This window comes from Eucyclogobius newberryi, unplaced genomic scaffold (assembly GCF_026437365.1).
Source record: "Eucyclogobius newberryi isolate DKJ021-1_F unplaced genomic scaffold, fEucNew1.0.hap1 SCAF_6, whole genome shotgun sequence".
Classification (NCBI taxonomy): Eukaryota; Metazoa; Chordata; class Actinopteri; order Gobiiformes; family Gobiidae; genus Eucyclogobius; species Eucyclogobius newberryi.
This window is the reverse complement of record NW_027316278.1, coordinates 37939710-37958236: the sequence shown is the minus strand read 5'-3', so window position 1 is coordinate 37958236 and position 18527 is coordinate 37939710. Positions and strand designations below refer to the sequence as shown.

General features: G+C 43.1%; 4 non-coding genes across 4 annotated transcripts; all 4 read right to left on the bottom strand.

Annotated features, from left to right (window-relative positions):
• Positions 1-12202: 12202 nt before the first annotated feature.
• On the bottom strand, positions 12203-12274 carry trnac-gca (transfer RNA cysteine (anticodon GCA)). The gene has a single exon. It is a non-coding gene; the product is annotated as a tRNA-Cys (tRNA).
• Positions 12275-13822: 1548 nt separating this feature from the next.
• Positions 13823-13894, bottom strand: trnac-gca (transfer RNA cysteine (anticodon GCA)). Its single transcript has one exon. It is a non-coding gene; the product is annotated as a tRNA-Cys (tRNA).
• A 1550-nt stretch (positions 13895-15444) lies between these two features.
• On the bottom strand, positions 15445-15516 carry trnac-gca (transfer RNA cysteine (anticodon GCA)). The gene has a single exon. It is a non-coding gene; the product is annotated as a tRNA-Cys (tRNA).
• Positions 15517-17066: 1550 nt separating this feature from the next.
• Positions 17067-17138, bottom strand: trnac-gca (transfer RNA cysteine (anticodon GCA)). Its single transcript has one exon. It is a non-coding gene; the product is annotated as a tRNA-Cys (tRNA).
• Positions 17139-18527: the final 1389 nt, after the last annotated feature.

Here is an 18527-nt window from a genome sequence, read left to right as displayed (position 1 = left end):
GCAAAGTAGGTGCTAATGGAAAAGGGGCACTAGTAATGCTTATAAATAGGTTTAGCATCATACAAATGCTATAGGTTGGGCGTTTACTGGGTATTCTCCTAAAGAAAAAGGATTTGTCAGATTTGTCAGATTTGTCAGACTTGTCAGACTTGTCAGATTTGTCAGTAGTTTTTGACTTATCTTGTGTCTGTGGTGTGAGGCAAGCCTTTGAGGTCTTTTCAAATCACACAGCACATGCTGCTGCGGAGTTGAGAGAATGTGGGCATGGAAACCTTCAGGGGACTTCATTGTGTGTTGTACTTTCTGTGCCCCGTTTTTCCGCTCCTTCTCATTGATGATGGATGGGCATAGGCATATCTTTTGGATGCTTAGCGACAACGCTGAATGAGGACGTGTAAATTGCTGTAGATTGACTATTATGTGAAAAGCAAACGTAATCAGGAACTCTTCAACTGTCCTTTTGTTCAAAATATACAAGATGTACCTGTAGCCACCTCACTTGTGTATATTCTGAAATATTTGGTGGAGCACATGCATTGGCTCAACAGAACTGTTACATCATACTTTATATGCTGTGTCGCTGCACAGCTATCTATTTGTTTTAAATACTTCTCAAGGCAAGGATAAGATTTGACCTCATGCATTAGGCTCGAAGGCGAGCGCCTGATGGTCAGGCCTTTGCGCCACTGTTGTTTGCAGAGGATGTTGTCTTGATGTCTTAATCAACCACGCTCACTACGACGATGACAGAGTGTTACCAAGTGCAAAAAAGCTATAGCTAAAATCAAGTCAAGGAAAGGGGCGGAACTGTATCATAAATGCCATCTTACACCCTCTTGAGACATTGGTATGAAGTTGAAAGGGCAGTCTGCGGAATACCAACATTGCAGTTGGTCTTTTAACAAATACAAATTCTATTTAAGTAAAGGGAGCATCGGGATTTGAACCGGGGACCTCTTGATCTGCAGTCAAATGCTCTACCACTGAGCTATACCCTCTACCTGTCTGCAAAAATGAGGGTGGCAAAGACACAATGACACAATCACACAGTGTTAGCTGAGCTTTAAGCTTGCACACTTATCTACCTTTTTATTAAGGGTTGATTGTAGTTTACCCTCCTCTGGTATTGACTGAGTTTGACCTCATGCCGTTTTTCTGTGCATTCCAAACTTTTATCTGCCCTATTGCAACCCATTCAAAAAAGGCTAAATACACAGTTTGAACGCGCATCTAAAGTAGAACGGTTCCGCTTGTTTTATTTGTCGTCTTGACATGAGTGGCTTTATTCTGGACCGGAGGAAACAGCCGATGCCAGCTGCGCTAGCTTTTGCACAACAGTTGTTTATTATCCTTCAGCCACGAAACTTGTGTAAGGCGCAGCTTGTTTACAGATGCCACAACAGTGTTCCGACAACTTCTGCTGCTGCAGAAACGTTACACTTTTACCCAATCAACATCTGATAGTCTGTGGACGTCACGTTTAGTCCCTGCTTTGCTCGACTTGGCCCAAGGGAGAAGAGGGTACTAAAAGTGTACCTGGTCTGAGGCGGTAGCACCAAATGGAAATGTGCTAAAGCAGGGCTGAATAGAGTTGAGCAAAGTAGGTGCTAATGGAAAAGGGGCACTAGTAATGCTTATAAATAGGTTTAGCATCATACAAATGCTATAGGTTGGGCGTTTACTGGGTATTCTCCTAAAGAAAAAGGATTTGTCAGATTTGTCAGATTTGTCAGACTTGTCAGATTTGTCAGTAGTTTTTGACTTATCTTGTGTCTGTGCGATAGACCTTACAGGCTCATCAAGGTTTCCATGTGGTGTGAGGCAAGCCTTTGAGGTCTTTTCAGATCACACAGCACATGCTGCTGCGGAGTTGAGAGAATGTGGGCATGGAAACCTTCAGGGGACTTCATTGTGTGTTGTACTTTCTGTGCCCCGTTTTTCCGCTCCTTCTCATATGATGATGGATGGGCATAGGCATATCTTTTGGATGCTTAGCGACAACGCTGAATGAGGACGTGTAAATTGCTGTAGATTGACTATTATGTGAAAAGCAAACGTAATCAGGAACTCTTCAACTGTCCTTTTTTCAAAATATACAAGATGTACCTGTAGCCACCTCACTTGTGTATATTCTGAAATATTTGGTGGAGCACATGCATTGGCTCAACAGAACTGTTACATCATACTTTATATGCTGTGTCGCTGCACAGCTATCTATTTGTTTTAAATACTTCTCAAGGCAAGGATAAGATTTGACCTCATGCATTAGGCTCGAAGGCGAGCTCCTGATGGTCAGGCCTTTGCGCCACTGTTGTTTGCAGAGGATGTTGTCTTGATGTCTTAATCAACCACGCTCACTACGACGATGACAGAGTGTTACCAAGTGCAAAAAAGCTATAGCTAAAATCAAGTCAAGGAAAGGGGCGGAACTGTATCATAAATGCCATCTTACACCCTCTTGAGACATTGGTATGAAGTTGAAAGGGCAGTCTGCGGAATACCAACATTGCAGTTGGTCTTTTAACAAATACAAATTCTATTTAAGTAAAGGGAGCAGATGACCTCTTGATCTGCAGTCAAATGCTCTACCACTGAGCTATACTCCCCTACCTGTCTGCAAATATGAGGGTGGCAAAGACACAATGACACAATCACACAGTGTTAGCTGAGCTTTGAAGCTTGCACACTTATCTACCTTTTTATTAAGGGTTGATTGTAGTTTACCCTCCTCTGGTATTGACTGAGTTTGACCTCATGCCGTTTTTCTGTGCATTCCAAACTTTTATCTGCCCTATTGCAACCCATTCAAAAAAGGCTAAATACACAGTTTGAACGCGCATCTAAAGAAGAACGGTTCCGCTTGTTTTATTTGTCGTCTTGACATGAGTGGCTTTATTCTGGACCGGAGGAAACAGCCGATGCCAGCTGCGCTAGCTTTTGCACAACAGTTGTTTATTATCCTTCAGCCACGAAACTTGTGTAAGGCGCAGCTTGTTTACAGATGCCACAACAGTGTTCCGACAACTTCTGCTGCTGCAGAAACGTTACACTTTTACCCAATCAACATCTGATAGTCCGTGGACGTCACGTTTAGTCCCTGCTTTGCTCGACTTGGCCCAAGGGAGAAGAGGGTACTAAAAGTGTACCTGGTCTGAGGCGGTAGCACCAAATGGAAATGTGCTAAAGCAGGGCTGAATAGAGTTGAGCAAAGTAGGTGCTAATGGAAAAGGGGCACTAGTAATGCTTATAAATAGGTTTAGCATCATACAAATGCTATAGGTTGGGCGTTTACTGGGTATTCTCCTAAAGAAAAAGGATTTGTCAGATTTGTCAGATTTGTCAGACTTGTCAGATTTGTCAGTAGTTTTTGACTTATCTTGTGTCTGTGCGATAGACCTTACAGGCTCATCAAGGTTTCCATGTGGTGTGAGGCAAGCCTTTGAGGTCTTTTCAGATCACACAGCACATGCTGCTGCGGAGTTGAGAGAATGTGGGCATGGAAACCTTCAGGGGACTTCATTGTGTGTTGTACTTTCTGTGCCCCGTTTTTCCGCTCCTTCTCATTGATGATGGATGGGCATAGGCATATCTTTTGGATGCTTAGCGACAACGCTGAATGAGGACGTGTAAATTGCTGTAGATTGACTATTATGTGAAAAGCAAACGTAATCAGGAACTCTTCAACTGTCCTTTTGTTCAAAATATACAAGATGTACCTGTAGCCACCTCACCTCTGCCCTTGTGTATATTCTGAAATATTTGGTGGAGCACATGCATTGGCTCAACAGAACTGTTACATCATACTTTATATGCTGTGTCGCTGCACACCTATCTATTTGTTTTAAATACTTCTCAAGGCAAGGATAAGATTTGACCTCATGCATTAGGCTCGAAGGCGAGCGCCTGATGGTCAGGCCTTTGCGCCACTGTTGTTTGCAGAGGATGTTGTCTTGATGTCTTAATCAACCACGCTCACTACGACGATGACAGAGTGTTACCAAGTGCAAAAAAGCTATAGCTAAAATCAACTCAAGGAAAGGGGCGGAACTGTATCTTAAATGCCATCTTACACCCTCTTGAGACATTGGTATGAAGTTGAAAGGGCAGTCTGCGGAATGCCAACATTTCAGTTGGTCTTTTAACAAATACAAATTCTATTTATCTGCAGTCAAATGCTCTACCACTGAGCTATACCCCATACCTGTCTGCAAATATGAGGGTGGCAAAGACACAATGACACAATCACACAGTGTTAGCTGAGCTTTGAAGCTTGCACACTTATCTACCTTTTTATTAAGGGTTGATTGTAGTTTACCCTCCTCTGGTATTGACTGAGTTTGACCTCATGCCGTTTTTCTGTGCATTCCAAACTTTTATCTGCCCTATTGCAACCCATTCAAAAAAGGCTAAATACACAGTTTGAACGCGCATCTAAAGTAGAACGGTTCCGCTTGTTTTATTTGTCGTCTTGACATGAGTGGCTTTATTCTGGACCGGAGGAAACAGCCGATGCCAGCTGCGCTAGCTTTTGCACAACAGTTGTTTATTATCCTTCAGCCACGAAACTTGTGTAAGGCGCAGCTTGTTTACAGATGCCACAACAGTGTTCCGACAACTTCTGCTGCTGCAGAAACGTTACACTTTTACCCAATCAACATCTGATAGTCTGTGGACGTCACGTTTAGTCCCTGCTTTGCTCGACTTGGCCCAAGGGAGAAGAGGGTACTAAAAGTGTACCTGGTCTGAGGCGGTAGCACCAAATGGAAATGTGCTAAAGCAGGGCTGAATAGAGTTGAGCAAAGTAGGTGCTAATGGAAAAGGGGCACTAGTAATGCTTATAAATAGGTTTAGCATCATACAAATGCTATAGGTTGGGCGTTTACTGGGTATTCTCCTAAAGAAAAAGGATTTGTCAGATTTGTCAGATTTGTCAGACTTGTCAGATTTGTCAGTAGTTTTTGACTTATCTTGTGTCTGTGCGATAGACCTTACAGGCTCATCAAGGTTTCCATGTGGTGTGAGGCAAGCCTTTAAGGTCTTTTCAAATCACACAGCACATGCTGCTGCGGAGTTGAGAGAATGTGGGCATGGAAACCTTCAGGGGACTTCATTGTGTGTTGTACTTTCTGTGCCCCGTTTTTCCGCTCCTTCTCATTGATGATGGATGGGCATAGGCATATCTTTTGGATGCTTAGCGACAACGCTGAATGAGGACGTGTAAATTGCTGTAGATTGACTATTATGTGAAAAGCAAACGTAATCAGGAACTCTTCAACTGTCCTTTTGTTCAAAATATACAAGATGTACCTGTAGCCACCTCACTTGTGTATATTCTGAAATATTTGGTGGAGCACATGCATTGGCTCAACAGAACTGTTACATCATACTTTATATGCTGTGTCGCTGCACAGCTATCTATTTGTTTTAAATACTTCTCAAGGCAAGGATAAGATTTGACCTCATGCATTAGGCTCGAAGGCGAGCGCCTGATGGTCAGGCCTTTGCGCCACTGTTGTTTGCAGAGGATGTTGTCTTGATGTCTTAATCAACCACGCTCACTACGACGATGACAGAGTGTTACCAAGTGCAAAAAAGCTATAGCTAAAATCAAGTCAAGGAAAGGGGCGGAACTGTATCATAAATGCCATCTTACACCCTCTTGAGACATTGGTATGAAGTTGAAAGGGCAGTCTGCGGAATACCAACATTGCAGTTGGTCTTTTAACAAATACAAATTCTATTTAAGTAAAGGGAGCAGATGACCTCTTGATCTGCAGTCAAATGCTCTACCACTGAGCTATACTCCCCTACCTGTCTGCAAATATGAGGGTGGCAAAGACACAATGACACAATCACACAGTGTTAGCTGAGCTTTGAAGCTTGCACACTTATCTACCTTTTTATTAAGGGTTGATTGTAGTTTACCCTCCTCTGGTATTGACTGAGTTTGACCTCATGCCGTTTTTCTGTGCATTCCAAACTTTTATCTGCCCTATTGCAACCCATTCAAAAAAGGCTAAATACACAGTTTGAACGCGCATCTAAAGAAGAACGGTTCCGCTTGTTTTATTTGTCGTCTTGACATGAGTGGCTTTATTCTGGACCGGAGGAAACAGCCGATGCCAGCTGCGCTAGCTTTTGCACAACAGTTGTTTATTATCCTTCAGCCACGAAACTTGTGTAAGGCGCAGCTTGTTTACAGATGCCACAACAGTGTTCCGACAACTTCTGCTGCTGCAGAAACGTTACACTTTTACCCAATCAACATCTGATAGTCTGTGGACGTCACGTTTAGTCCCTGCTTTGCTCGACTTGGCCCAAGGGAGAAGAGGGTACTAAAAGTGTACCTGGTCTGAGGCGGTAGCACCAAATGGAAATGTGCTAAAGCAGGGCTGAATAGAGTTGAGCAAAGTAGGTGCTAATGGAAAAGGGGCACTAGTAATGCTTATAAATAGGTTTAGCATCATACAAATGCTATAGGTTGGGCGTTTACTGGGTATTCTCCTAAAGAAAAAGGATTTGTCAGATTTGTCAGATTTGTCAGACTTGTCAGATTTGTCAGTAGTTTTTGACTTATCTTGTGTCTGTGAGATAGACCTTACAGGCTCATCAAGGTTTCCATGTGGTGTGAGGCAAGCCTTTGAGGTCTTTTCAGATCACACAGCACATGCTGCTGCGGAGTTGAGAGAATGTGGGCATGGAAACCTTCAGGGGACTTCATTGTGTGTTGTACTTTCTGTGCCCCGTTTTTCCGCTCCTTCTCATTGATGATGGATGGGCATAGGCATATCTTTTGGATGCTTAGCGACAACGCTGAATGAGGACGTGTAAATTGCTGTAGATTGACTATTATGTGAAAAGCAAACGTAATCAGGAACTCTTCAACTGTCCTTTTGTTCAAAATATACAAGATGTACCTGTAGCCACCTCACTTGTGTATATTCTGAAATATTTGGTGGAGCACATGCATTGGCTCAACAGAACTGTTACATCATACTTTATATGCTGTGTCGCTGCACAGCGATCTATTTGTTTTAAATACTTCTCAAGGCAAGGATAAGATTTGACCTCATGCATTAGGCTCGAAGGCGAGCGCCTGATGGTCAGGCCTTTGCGCCACTGTTGTTTGCAGAGGATGTTGTCTTGATGTCTTAATCAACCACGCTCACTACGACGATGACAGAGTGTTACCAAGTGCAAAAAAGCTATAGCTAAAATCAAGTCAAGGAAAGGGGCGGAACTGTATCATAAATGCCATCTTACACCCTCTTGAGACATTGGTATGAAGTTGAAAGGGCAGTCTGCGGAATACCAACATTGCAGTTGGTCTTTTAACAAATACAAATTCTATTTAAGTAAAGGGAGCAGATGACCTCTTGATCTGCAGTCAAATGCTCTACCACTGAGCTATACTCCCCTACCTGTCTGCAAATATGAGGGTGGCAAAGACACAATGACACAATCACACAGTGTTAGCTGAGCTTTGAAGCTTGCACACTTATCTACCTTTTTATTAAGGGTTGATTGTAGTTTACCCTCCTCTGGTATTGACTGAGTTTGACCTCATGCCGTTTTTCTGTGCATTCCAAACTTTTATCTGCCCTATTGCAACCCATTCAAAAAAGGCTAAATACACAGTTTGAACGCGCATCTAAAGAAGAACGGTTCCGCTTGTTTTATTTGTCGTCTTGACATGAGTGGCTTTATTCTGGACCGGAGGAAACAGCCGATGCCAGCTGCGCTAGCTTTTGCACAACAGTTGTTTATTATCCTTCAGCCACGAAACTTGTGTAAGGCGCAGCTTGTTTACAGATGCCACAACAGTGTTCCGACAACTTCTGCTGCTGCAGAAACGTTACACTTTTACCCAATCAACATCTGATAGTCTGTGGACGTCACGTTTAGTCCCTGCTTTGCTCGACTTGGCCCAAGGGAGAAGAGGGTACTAAAAGTGTACCTGGTCTGAGGCGGTAGCACCAAATGGAAATGTGCTAAAGCAGGGCTGAATAGAGTTGAGCAAAGTAGGTGCTAATGGAAAAGGGGCACTAGTAATGCTTATAAATAGGTTTAGCATCATACAAATGCTATAGGTTGGGCGTTTACTGGGTATTCTCCTAAAGAAAAAGGATTTGTCAGATTTGTCAGATTTGTCAGACTTGTCAGATTTGTCAGTAGTTTTTGACTTATCTTGTGTCTGTGCGATAGACCTTACAGGCTCATCAAGGTTTCCATGTGGTGTGAGGCAAGCCTTTGAGGTCTTTTCAGATCACACAGCACATGCTGCTGCGGAGTTGAGAGAATGTGGGCATGGAAACCTTCAGGGGACTTCATTGTGTGTTGTACTTTCTGTGCCCCGTTTTTCCGCTCCTTCTCATTGATGATGGATGGGCATAGGCATATCTTTTGGATGCTTAGCGACAACGCTGAATGAGGACGTGTAAATTGCTGTAGATTGACTATTATGTGAAAAGCAAACGTAATCAGGAACTCTTCAACTGTCCTTTTGTTCAAAATATACAAGATGTACCTGTAGCCACCTCACTTGTGTATATTCTGAAATATTTGGTGGAGCACATGCATTGGCTCAACAGAACTGTTACATCATACTTTATATGCTGTGTCGCTGCACAGCTATCTATTTGTTTTAAATACTTCTCAAGGCAAGGATAAGATTTGACCTCATGCATTAGGCTCGAAGAGGAGCGCCTGATGGTCAGGCCTTTGCGCCACTGTTGTTTGCAGAGGATGTTGTCTTGATGTCTTAATCAACCACGCTCACTACGACGATGACAGAGTGTTACCAAGTGCAAAAAAGCTATAGCTAAAATCAAGTCAAGGAAAGGGGCGGAACTGTATCATAAATGCCATCTTACACCCTCTTGAGACATTGGTATGAAGTTGAAAGGGCAGTCTGCGGAATACCAACATTGCAGTTGGTCTTTTAACAAATACAAATTCTATTTAAGTAAAGGGAGCAGATGACCTCTTGATCTGCAGTCAAATGCTCTACCACTGAGCTATACTCCCCTACCTGTCTGCAAATATGAGGGTGGCAAAGACACAATGACACAATCACACAGTGTTAGCTGAGCTTTGAAGCTTGCACACTTATCTACCTTTTTATTAAGGGTTGATTGTAGTTTACCCTCCTCTGGTATTGACTGAGTTTGACCTCATGCCGTTTTTCTGTGCATTCCAAACTTTTATCTGCCCTATTGCAACCCATTCAAAAAAGGCTAAATACACAGTTTGAACGCGCATCTAAAGTAGAACGGTTCCGCTTGTTTTATTTGTCGTCTTGACATGAGTGGCTTTATTCTGGACCGGAGGAAACAGCCGATGCCAGCTGCGCTAGCTTTTGCACAACAGTTGTTTATTATCCTTCAGCCACGAAACTTGTGTAAGGCGCAGCTTGTTTACAGATGCCACAACAGTGTTCCGACAACTTCTGCTGCTGCAGAAACGTTACACTTTTACCCAATCAACATCTGATAGTCTGTGGACGTCACGTTTAGTCCCTGCTTTGCTCGACTTGGCCCAAGGGAGAAGAGGGTACTAAAAGTGTACCTGGTCTGAGGCGGTAGCACCAAATGGAAATGTGCTAAAGCAGGGCTGAATAGAGTTGAGCAAAGTAGGTGCTAATGGAAAAGGGGCACTAGTAATGCTTATAAATAGGTTTAGCATCATACAAATGCTATAGGTTGGGCGTTTACTGGGTATTCTCCTAAAGAAAAAGGATTTGTCAGATTTGTCAGATTTGTCAGACTTGTCAGATTTGTCAGTAGTTTTTGACTTATCTTGTGTCTGTGCGATAGACCTTACAGGCTCATCAAGGTTTCCATGTGGTGTGAGGCAAGCCTTTGAGGTCTTTTCAGATCACACAGCACATGCTGCTGCGGAGTTGAGAGAATGTGGGCATGGAAACCTTCAGGGGACTTCATTGTGTGTTGTACTTTCTGTGCCCCGTTTTTCCGCTCCTTCTCATTGATGATGGATGGGCATAGGCATATCTTTTGGATGCTTAGCGACAACGCTGAATGAGGACGTGTAAATTGCTGTAGATTGACTATTATGTGAAAAGCAAACGTAATCAGGAACTCTTCAACTGTCCTTTTGTTCAAAATATACAAGATGTACCTGTAGCCACCTCACCTCTGCCCTTGTGTATATTCTGAAATATTTGGTGGAGCACATGCATTGGCTCAACAGAACTGTTACATCATACTTTATATGCTGTGTCGCTGCACACCTATCTATTTGTTTTAAATACTTCTCAAGGCAAGGATAAGATTTGACCTCATGCATTAGGCTCGAAGGCGAGCGTCTGATTGTCAGGCCTTTGCGCCACTGTTGTTTGCAGAGGATGTTGTCTTGATGTCTTAATCAACCACGCTCACTACGACGATGACAGAGTGTTACCAAGTGCAAAAAAGCTATAGCTAAAATCAACTCAAGGAAAGGGGCGGAACTGTATCTTAAATGCCATCTTACACCCTCTTGAGACATTGGTATGAAGTTGAAAGGGCAGTCTGCGGAATGCCAACATTTCAGTTGGTCTTTTAACAAATACAAATTCTATTTACATAAAGGGAGCATCCGGATTTGAACCGGGGGACCTCTTTAACTGCAGTCAAATGCTCTACCACTGAGCTATACCCCATACCTGTCTGCAAATGTGAGGGTGGCAAAGACACAATGACACAATCACACAGTGTTAGCTGAGCTTTGAAGCTTGCACACTTATCTACCTTTTTATTAAGGGTTGATTGTAGTTTACCCTCCTCTGGTATTGACTGAGTTTGACCTCATGCCGTTTTTCTGTGCATTCCAAACTTTTATCTGCCCTATTGCAACCCATTCAAAAAAGGCTAAATACACAGTTTGAACGCGCATCTAAAGTAGAACGGTTCCGCTTGTTTTATTTGTCGTCTTGACATGAGTGGCTTTATTCTGGACCGGAGGAAACAGCCGATGCCAGCTGCGCTAGCTTTTGCACAACAGTTGTTTATTATCCTTCAGCCACGAAACTTGTGTAAGGCGCAGCTTGTTTACAGATGCCACAACAGTGTTCCGACAACTTCTGCTGCTGCAGAAACGTTACACTTTTACCCAATCAACATCTGATAGTCTGTGGACGTCACGTTTAGTCCCTGCTTTGCTCGACTTGGCCCAAGGGAGAAGAGGGTACTAAAAGTGTACCTGGTCTGAGGCGGTAGCACCAAATGGAAATGTGCTAAAGCAGGGCTGAATAGAGTTGAGCAAAGTAGGTGCTAATGGAAAAGGGGCACTAGTAATGCTTATAAATAGGTTTAGCATCATACAAATGCTATAGGTTGGGCGTTTACTGGGTATTCTCCTAAAGAAAAAGGATTTGTCAGATTTGTCAGACTTGTCAGATTTGTCAGTAGTTTTTGACTTATCTTGTGTCTGTGCGATAGACCTTACAGGCTCATCAAGGTTTCCATGTGGTGTGAGGCAAGCCTTTGAGGTCTTTTCAAATCACACAGCACATGCTGCTGCGGAGTTGAGAGAATGTGGGCATGGAAACCTTCAGGGGACTTCATTGTGTGTTGTACTTTCTGTGCCCCGTTTTTCCGCTCCTTCTCATTGATGATGGATGGGCATAGGCATATCTTTTGGATGCTTAGCGACAACGCTGAATGAGGACGTGTAAATTGCTGTAGATTGACTATTATGTGAAAAGCAAACGTAATCAGGAACTCTTCAACTGTCCTTTTGTTCAAAATATACAAGATGTACCTGTAGCCACCTCACTTGTGTATATTCTGAAATATTTGGTGGAGCACATGCATTGGCTCAACAGAACTGTTACATCATACTTTATATGCTGTGTCGCTGCACACCTATCTATTTGTTTTAAATACTTCTCAAGGCAAGGATAAGATTTGACCTCATGCATTAGGCTCGAAGGCGAGCGCCTGATGGTCAGGCCTTTGCGCCACTGTTGTTTGCAGAGGATGTTGTCTTGATGTCTTAATCAACCACGCTCACTACGACGATGACAGAGTGTTACCAAGTGCAAAAAAGCTATAGCTAAAATCAACTCAAGGAAAGGGGCGGAACTGTATCTTAAATTTCATCTTACACCCTCTTGAGACATTGGTATGAAGTTGAAAGGGCAGTCTGCGGAATGCCAACATTGCAGTTGGTCTTTTAACAAATACAAATTCTATTTAAGTAAAGGGAGCATCCGGATTTGAACCGGGGACCTCTTGATCTGCAGTCAAATGCTCTACCACTGAGCTATACCCCCTACCTGTCTACACATGAGGGTGGCAAAGACACAATGACACAATCACACAGTGTTAGCTGAGCTTTAAGCTTGCACACTTATCTACCTTTTTATTAAGGGTTGATTGTAGTTTACCCTCCTCTGGTATTGACTGAGTTTGACCTCATGCCGTTTTTCTGTGCATTCCAAACTTTTATCTGCCCTATTGCAACCCATTCAAAAAAGGCTAAATACACAGTTTGAACGCGCATCTAAAGTAGAACGGTTCCGCTTGTTTTATTTGTCGTCTTGACATGAGTGGCTTTATTCTGGACCGGAGGAAACAGCCGATGCCAGCTGCGCTAGCTTTTGCACAACAGTTGTTTATTATCCTTCAGCCACGAAACTTGTGTAAGGCGCAGCTTGTTTACAGATGCCACAACAGTGTTCCGACAACTTCTGCTGCTGCAGAAACGTTACACTTTTACCCAATCAACATCTGATAGTCTGTGGACGTCACGTTTAGTCCCTGCTTTGCTCGACTTGGCCCAAGGGAGAAGAGGGTACTAAAAGTGTACCTGGTCTGAGGCGGTAGCACCAAATGGAAATGTGCTAAAGCAGGGCTGAATAGAGTTGAGCAAAGTAGGTGCTAATGGAAAAGGGGCACTAGTAATGCTTATAAATAGGTTTAGCATCATACAAATGCTATAGGTTGGGCGTTTACTGGGTATTCTCCTAAAGAAAAAGGATTTGTCAGATTTGTCAGATTTGTCAGACTTGTCAGATTTGTCAGTAGTTTTTGACTTATCTTGTGTCTGTGCGATAGACCTTACAGGCTCATCAAGGTTTCCATGTGGTGTGAGGCAAGCCTTTGAGGTCTTTTCAGATGACACAGCACATGCTGCTGCGGAGTTGAGAGAATGTGGGCATGGAAACCTTCAGGGGACTTCATTGTGTGTTGTACTTTCTGTGCCCCGTTTTTCCGCTCCTTCTCATTGATGATGGATGGGCATAGGCATATCTTTTGGATGCTTAGCGACAACGCTGAATGAGGACGTGTAAATTGCTGTAGATTGACTATTATGTGAAAAGCAAACGTAATCAGGAACTCTTCAACTGTCCTTTTGTTCAAAATATACAAGATGTACCTGTAGCCACCTCACTTGTGTATATTCTGAAATATTTGGTGGAGCACATGCATTGGCTCAACAGAACTGTTACATCATACTTTTTATGCTGTGTCTCTGCACACCTATCTATTTGTTTTAAATACTTCTCAAGGCAAGGATAAGATTTGACCTCATGCATTAGGCTCGAAGGCGAGCGCCTGATGGTCAGGCCTTTGCGCCACTGTTGTTTGCAGAGGATGTTGTCTTGATGTCTTAATCAACCACGCTCACTACGACGATGACAGAGTGTTACCAAGTGCAAAAAAGCTATAGCTAAAATAAAGTCAAGGAAAGGGGCGGAACTGTATCTTAAATGCCATCTTACACCCTCTTGAGACATTGGTATGAAGTTGAAAGGGCAGTCTGCGGAATACCAACATTGCAGTTGGTCTTTTAACAAATACAAATTCTATTTAAGTAAAGGGAGCATCCGGATTTGAACCGGGGACCTCTTGATCTGCAGTCAAATGCTCTACCACTGAGCTATACCCCCTACCTGTCTGCAACTATGAGGGTGGCAAAGACACAATGACACAATCACACAGTGTTAGCTGAGCTTTAAGCTTGCACACTTATCTACCTTTTTATTAAGGGTTGATTGTAGTTTACCCTCCTCTGGTATTGACTGAGTTTGACCTCATGCCGTTTTTCTGTGCATTCCAAACTTTTATCTGCCCTATTGCAACCCATTCAAAAAAGGCTAAATACACAGTTTGAACGCGCATCTAAAGTAGAACGGTTCCGCTTGTTTTATTTGTCGTCTTGACATGAGTGGCTTTATTCTGGACCGGAGGAAACAGCCGATGCCAGCTGCGCTAGCTTTTGCACAACAGTTGTTTATTATCCTTCAGCCACGAAACTTGTGTAAGGCGCAGCTTGTTTACAGATGCCACAACAGTGTTCCGACAACTTCTGCTGCTGCAGAAACGTTACACTTTTACCCAATCAACATCTGATAGTCTGTGGACGTCACGTTTAGTCCCTGCTTTGCTCGACTTGGCCCAAGGGAGAAGAGGGTACTAAAAGTGTACCTGGTCTGAGGCGGTAGCACCAAATGGAAATGTGCTAAAGCAGGGCTGAATAGAGTTGAGCAAAGTAGGTGCTAATGGAAAAGGGGCACTAGTAATGCTTATAAATAGGTTTAGCATCATACAAATGCTATAGGTTGGGCGTTTACTGGGTATTCTCCTAAAGAAAAAGGATTTGTCAGATTTGTCAGATTTGTCAGACTTGTCAGATTTGTCAGTAGTTTTTGACTTATCTTGTGTCTGTGCGATAGACCTTACAGGCTCATCAAGGTTTCCATGTGGTGTGAGGCAAGCCTTTGAGGTCTTTTCAGATGACACAGCACATGCTGCTGCGGAGTTGAGAGAATGTGGGCATGGAAACCTTCAGGGGACTTCATTGTGTGTTGTACTTTCTGTGCCCCGTTTTTCCGCTCCTTCTCATTGATGATGGATGGGCATAGGCATATCTTTTGGATGCTTAGCGACAACGCTGAATGAGGACGTGTAAATTGCTGTAGATTGACTATTATGTGAAAAGCAAACGTAATCAGGAACTCTTCAACTGTCCTTTTGTTCAAAATATACAAGATGTACCTGTAGCCACCTCACTTGTGTATATTCTGAAATATTTGGTGGAGCACATGCATTGGCTCAACAGAACTGTTACATCATACTTTTTATGCTGTGTCTCTGCACACCTATCTATTTGTTTTAAATACTTCTCAAGGCAAGGATAAGATTTGACCTCATGCATTAGGCTCGAAGGCGAGCGCCTGATGGTCAGGCCTTTGCGCCACTGTTGTTTGCAGAGGATGTTGTCTTGATGTCTTAATCAACCACGCTCACTACGACGATGACAGAGTGTTACCAAGTGCAAAAAAGCTATAGCTAAAATCAAGTCAAGGAAAGGGGCGGAACTGTATCTTAAATGCCATCTTACACCCTCTTGAGACATTGGTATGAAGTTGAAAGGGCAGTCTGCGGAATACCAACATTGCAGTTGGTCTTTTAACAAATACAAATTCTATTTAAGTAAAGGGAGCCTCCGGATTTGAACCGGGGACCTCTTGATCTGCAGTCAAATGCTCTACCACTGAGCTATACCCCCTACCTGTCTGCAAATATGAGGGTGGCAAAGACACAATGACACAATCACACAGTGTTAGCTGAGCTTTAAGCTTGCACACTTATCTACCTTTTTATTAAGGGTTGATTGTAGTTTACCCTCCTCTGGTATTGACTGAGTTTGACCTCATGCCGTTTTTCTGTGCATTCCAAACTTTTATCTGCCCTATTGCAACCCATTCAAAAAAGGCTAAATACACAGTTTGAACGCGCATCTAAAGTAGAACGGTTCCGCTTGTTTTATTTGTCGTCTTGACATGAGTGGCTTTATTCTGGACCGGAGGAAACAGCCGATGCCAGCTGCGCTAGCTTTTGCACAACAGTTGTTTATTATCCTTCAGCCACGAAACTTGTGTAAGGCGCAGCTTGTTTACAGATGCCACAACAGTGTTCCGACAACTTCTGCTGCTGCAGAAACGTTACACTTTTACCCAATCAACATCTGATAGTCTGTGGACGTCACGTTTAGTCCCTGCTTTGCTCGACTTGGCCCAAGGGAGAAGAGGGTACTAAAAGTGTACCTGGTCTGAGGCGGTAGCACCAAATGGAAATGTGCTAAAGCAGGGCTGAATAGAGTTGAGCAAAGTAGGTGCTAATGGAAAAGGGGCACTAGTAATGCTTATAAATAGGTTTAGCATCATACAAATGCTATAGGTTGGGCGTTTACTGGGTATTCTCCTAAAGAAAAAGGATTTGTCAGATTTGTCAGATTTGTCAGACTTGTCAGATTTGTCAGTAGTTTTTGACTTATCTTGTGTCTGTGCGATAGACCTTACAGGCTCATCAAGGTTTCCATGTGGTGTGAGGCAAGCCTTTGAGGTCTTTTCAGATCACACAGCACATGCTGCTGCGGAGTTGAGAGAATGTGGGCATGGAAACCTTCAGGGGACTTCATTGTGTGTTGTACTTTCTGTCCCCCGTTTTTCCGCTCCTTCTCATTGATGATGGATGGGCATAGGCATATCTTTTGGATGCTTAGCGACAACGCTGAATGAGGACGTGTAAATTGCTGTAGATTGACTATTATGTGAAAAGCAAACGTAATCAGGAACTCTTCAACTGTCCTTTTGTTCAAAATATACAAGATGTACCTGTAGCCACCTCACTTGTGTATATTCTGAAATATTTGGTGGAGCACATGCATTGGCTCAACAGAACTGTTACATCATAATTTTTATGCTGTGTCTCTGCACACCTATCTATTTGTTTTAAATACTTCTCAAGGCAAGGATAAGATTTGACCTCATGCATTAGGCTCGAAGGCGAGCGCCTGATGGTCAGGCCTTTGCGCCACTGTTGTTTGCAGAGGATGTTGTCTTGATGTCTTAATCAACCACGCTCACTACGACGATGACAGAGTGTTACCAAGTGCAAAAAAGCTATAGCTAAAATCAAGTCAAGGAAAGGGGCGGAACTGTATCTTAAATGCCATCTTACACCCTCTTGAGACATTGGTATGAAGTTGAAAGGGCAGTCTGCGGAATACCAACATTGCAGTTGGTCTTTTAACAAATACAAATTCTATTTAAGTAAAGGGAGCATCCGGATTTGAACCGGGGACCTCTTGATCTGCAGTCAAATGCTCTACCACTGAGATATACCCCCTACCTGTCTGCAAATATGAGGGTGGCAAAGACACAATGACACAATCACACAGTATTAGCTGAGCTTTAAGCTTGCACACTTATCTACCTTTTTATTAAGGGTTGATTGTAGTTTACCCTCCTCTGGTATTGACTGAGTTTGACCTCATGCCGTTTTTCTGTGCATTCCAAACTTTTATCTGCCCTATTGCAACCCATTCAAAAAAGGCTAAATACACAGTTTGAACGCGCATCTAAAGTAGAACGGTTCCGCTTGTTTTATTTGTCGTCTTGACATGAGTGGCTTTATTCTGGACCGGAGGAAACAGCCGATGCCAGCTGCGCTAGCTTTTGCACAACAGTTGTTTATTATCCTTCAGCCACGAAACTTGTGTAAGGCGCAGCTTGTTTACAGATGCCACAACAGTGTTCCGACAACTTCTGCTGCTGCAGAAACGTTACACTTTTACCCAATCAACATCTGATAGTCTGTGGACGTCACGTTTAGTCCCTGCTTTGCTCGACTTGGCCCAAGGGAGAAGAGGGTACTAAAAGTGTACCTGGTCTGAGGCGGTAGCACCAAATGGAAATGTGCTAAAGCAGGGCTGAATAGAGTTGAGCAAAGTAGGTGCTAATGGAAAAGGGGCACTAGTAATGCTTATAAATAGGTTTAGCATCATACAAATGCTATAGGTTGGGCGTTTACTGGGTATTCTCCTAAAGAAAAAGGATTTGTCAGATTTGTCAGATTTGTCAGACTTGTCAGATTTGTCAGTAGTTTTTGACTTATCTTGTGTCTGTGCGATAGACCTTACAGGCTCATCAAGGTTTCCATGTGGTGTGAGGCAAGCCTTTGAGGTCTTTTCAGATCACACAGCACATGCTGCTGCGGAGTTGAGAGAATGTGGGCATGGAAACCTTCAGGGGACTTCATTGTGTGTTGTACTTTCTGTGCCCCGTTTTTCCGCTCCTTCTCATTGATGATGGATGGGCATAGGCATATCTTTTGGATGCTTAGCGACAACGCTGAATGAGGACGTGTAAATTGCTGTAGATTGACTATTATGTGAAAAGCAAACGTAATCAGGAACTCTTCAACTGTCCTTTTGTTCAAAATATACAAGATGTACCTGTAGCCACCTCACTTGTGTATATTCTGAAATATTTGGTGGAGCACATGCATTGGCTCAACAGAACTGTTACATCATACTTTATATGCTGTGTCGCTGCACACCTATCTATTTGTTTTAAATACTTCTCAAGGCAAGGATAAGATTTGACCTCATGCATTAGGCTCGAAGGCGAGCGCCTGATGGTCAGGCCTTTGCGCCACTGTTGTTTGCAGAGAATGTTGTCTTGATGTCTTAATCAACCACGCTCACTACGACGATGACAGAGGGTTACCAAGTGC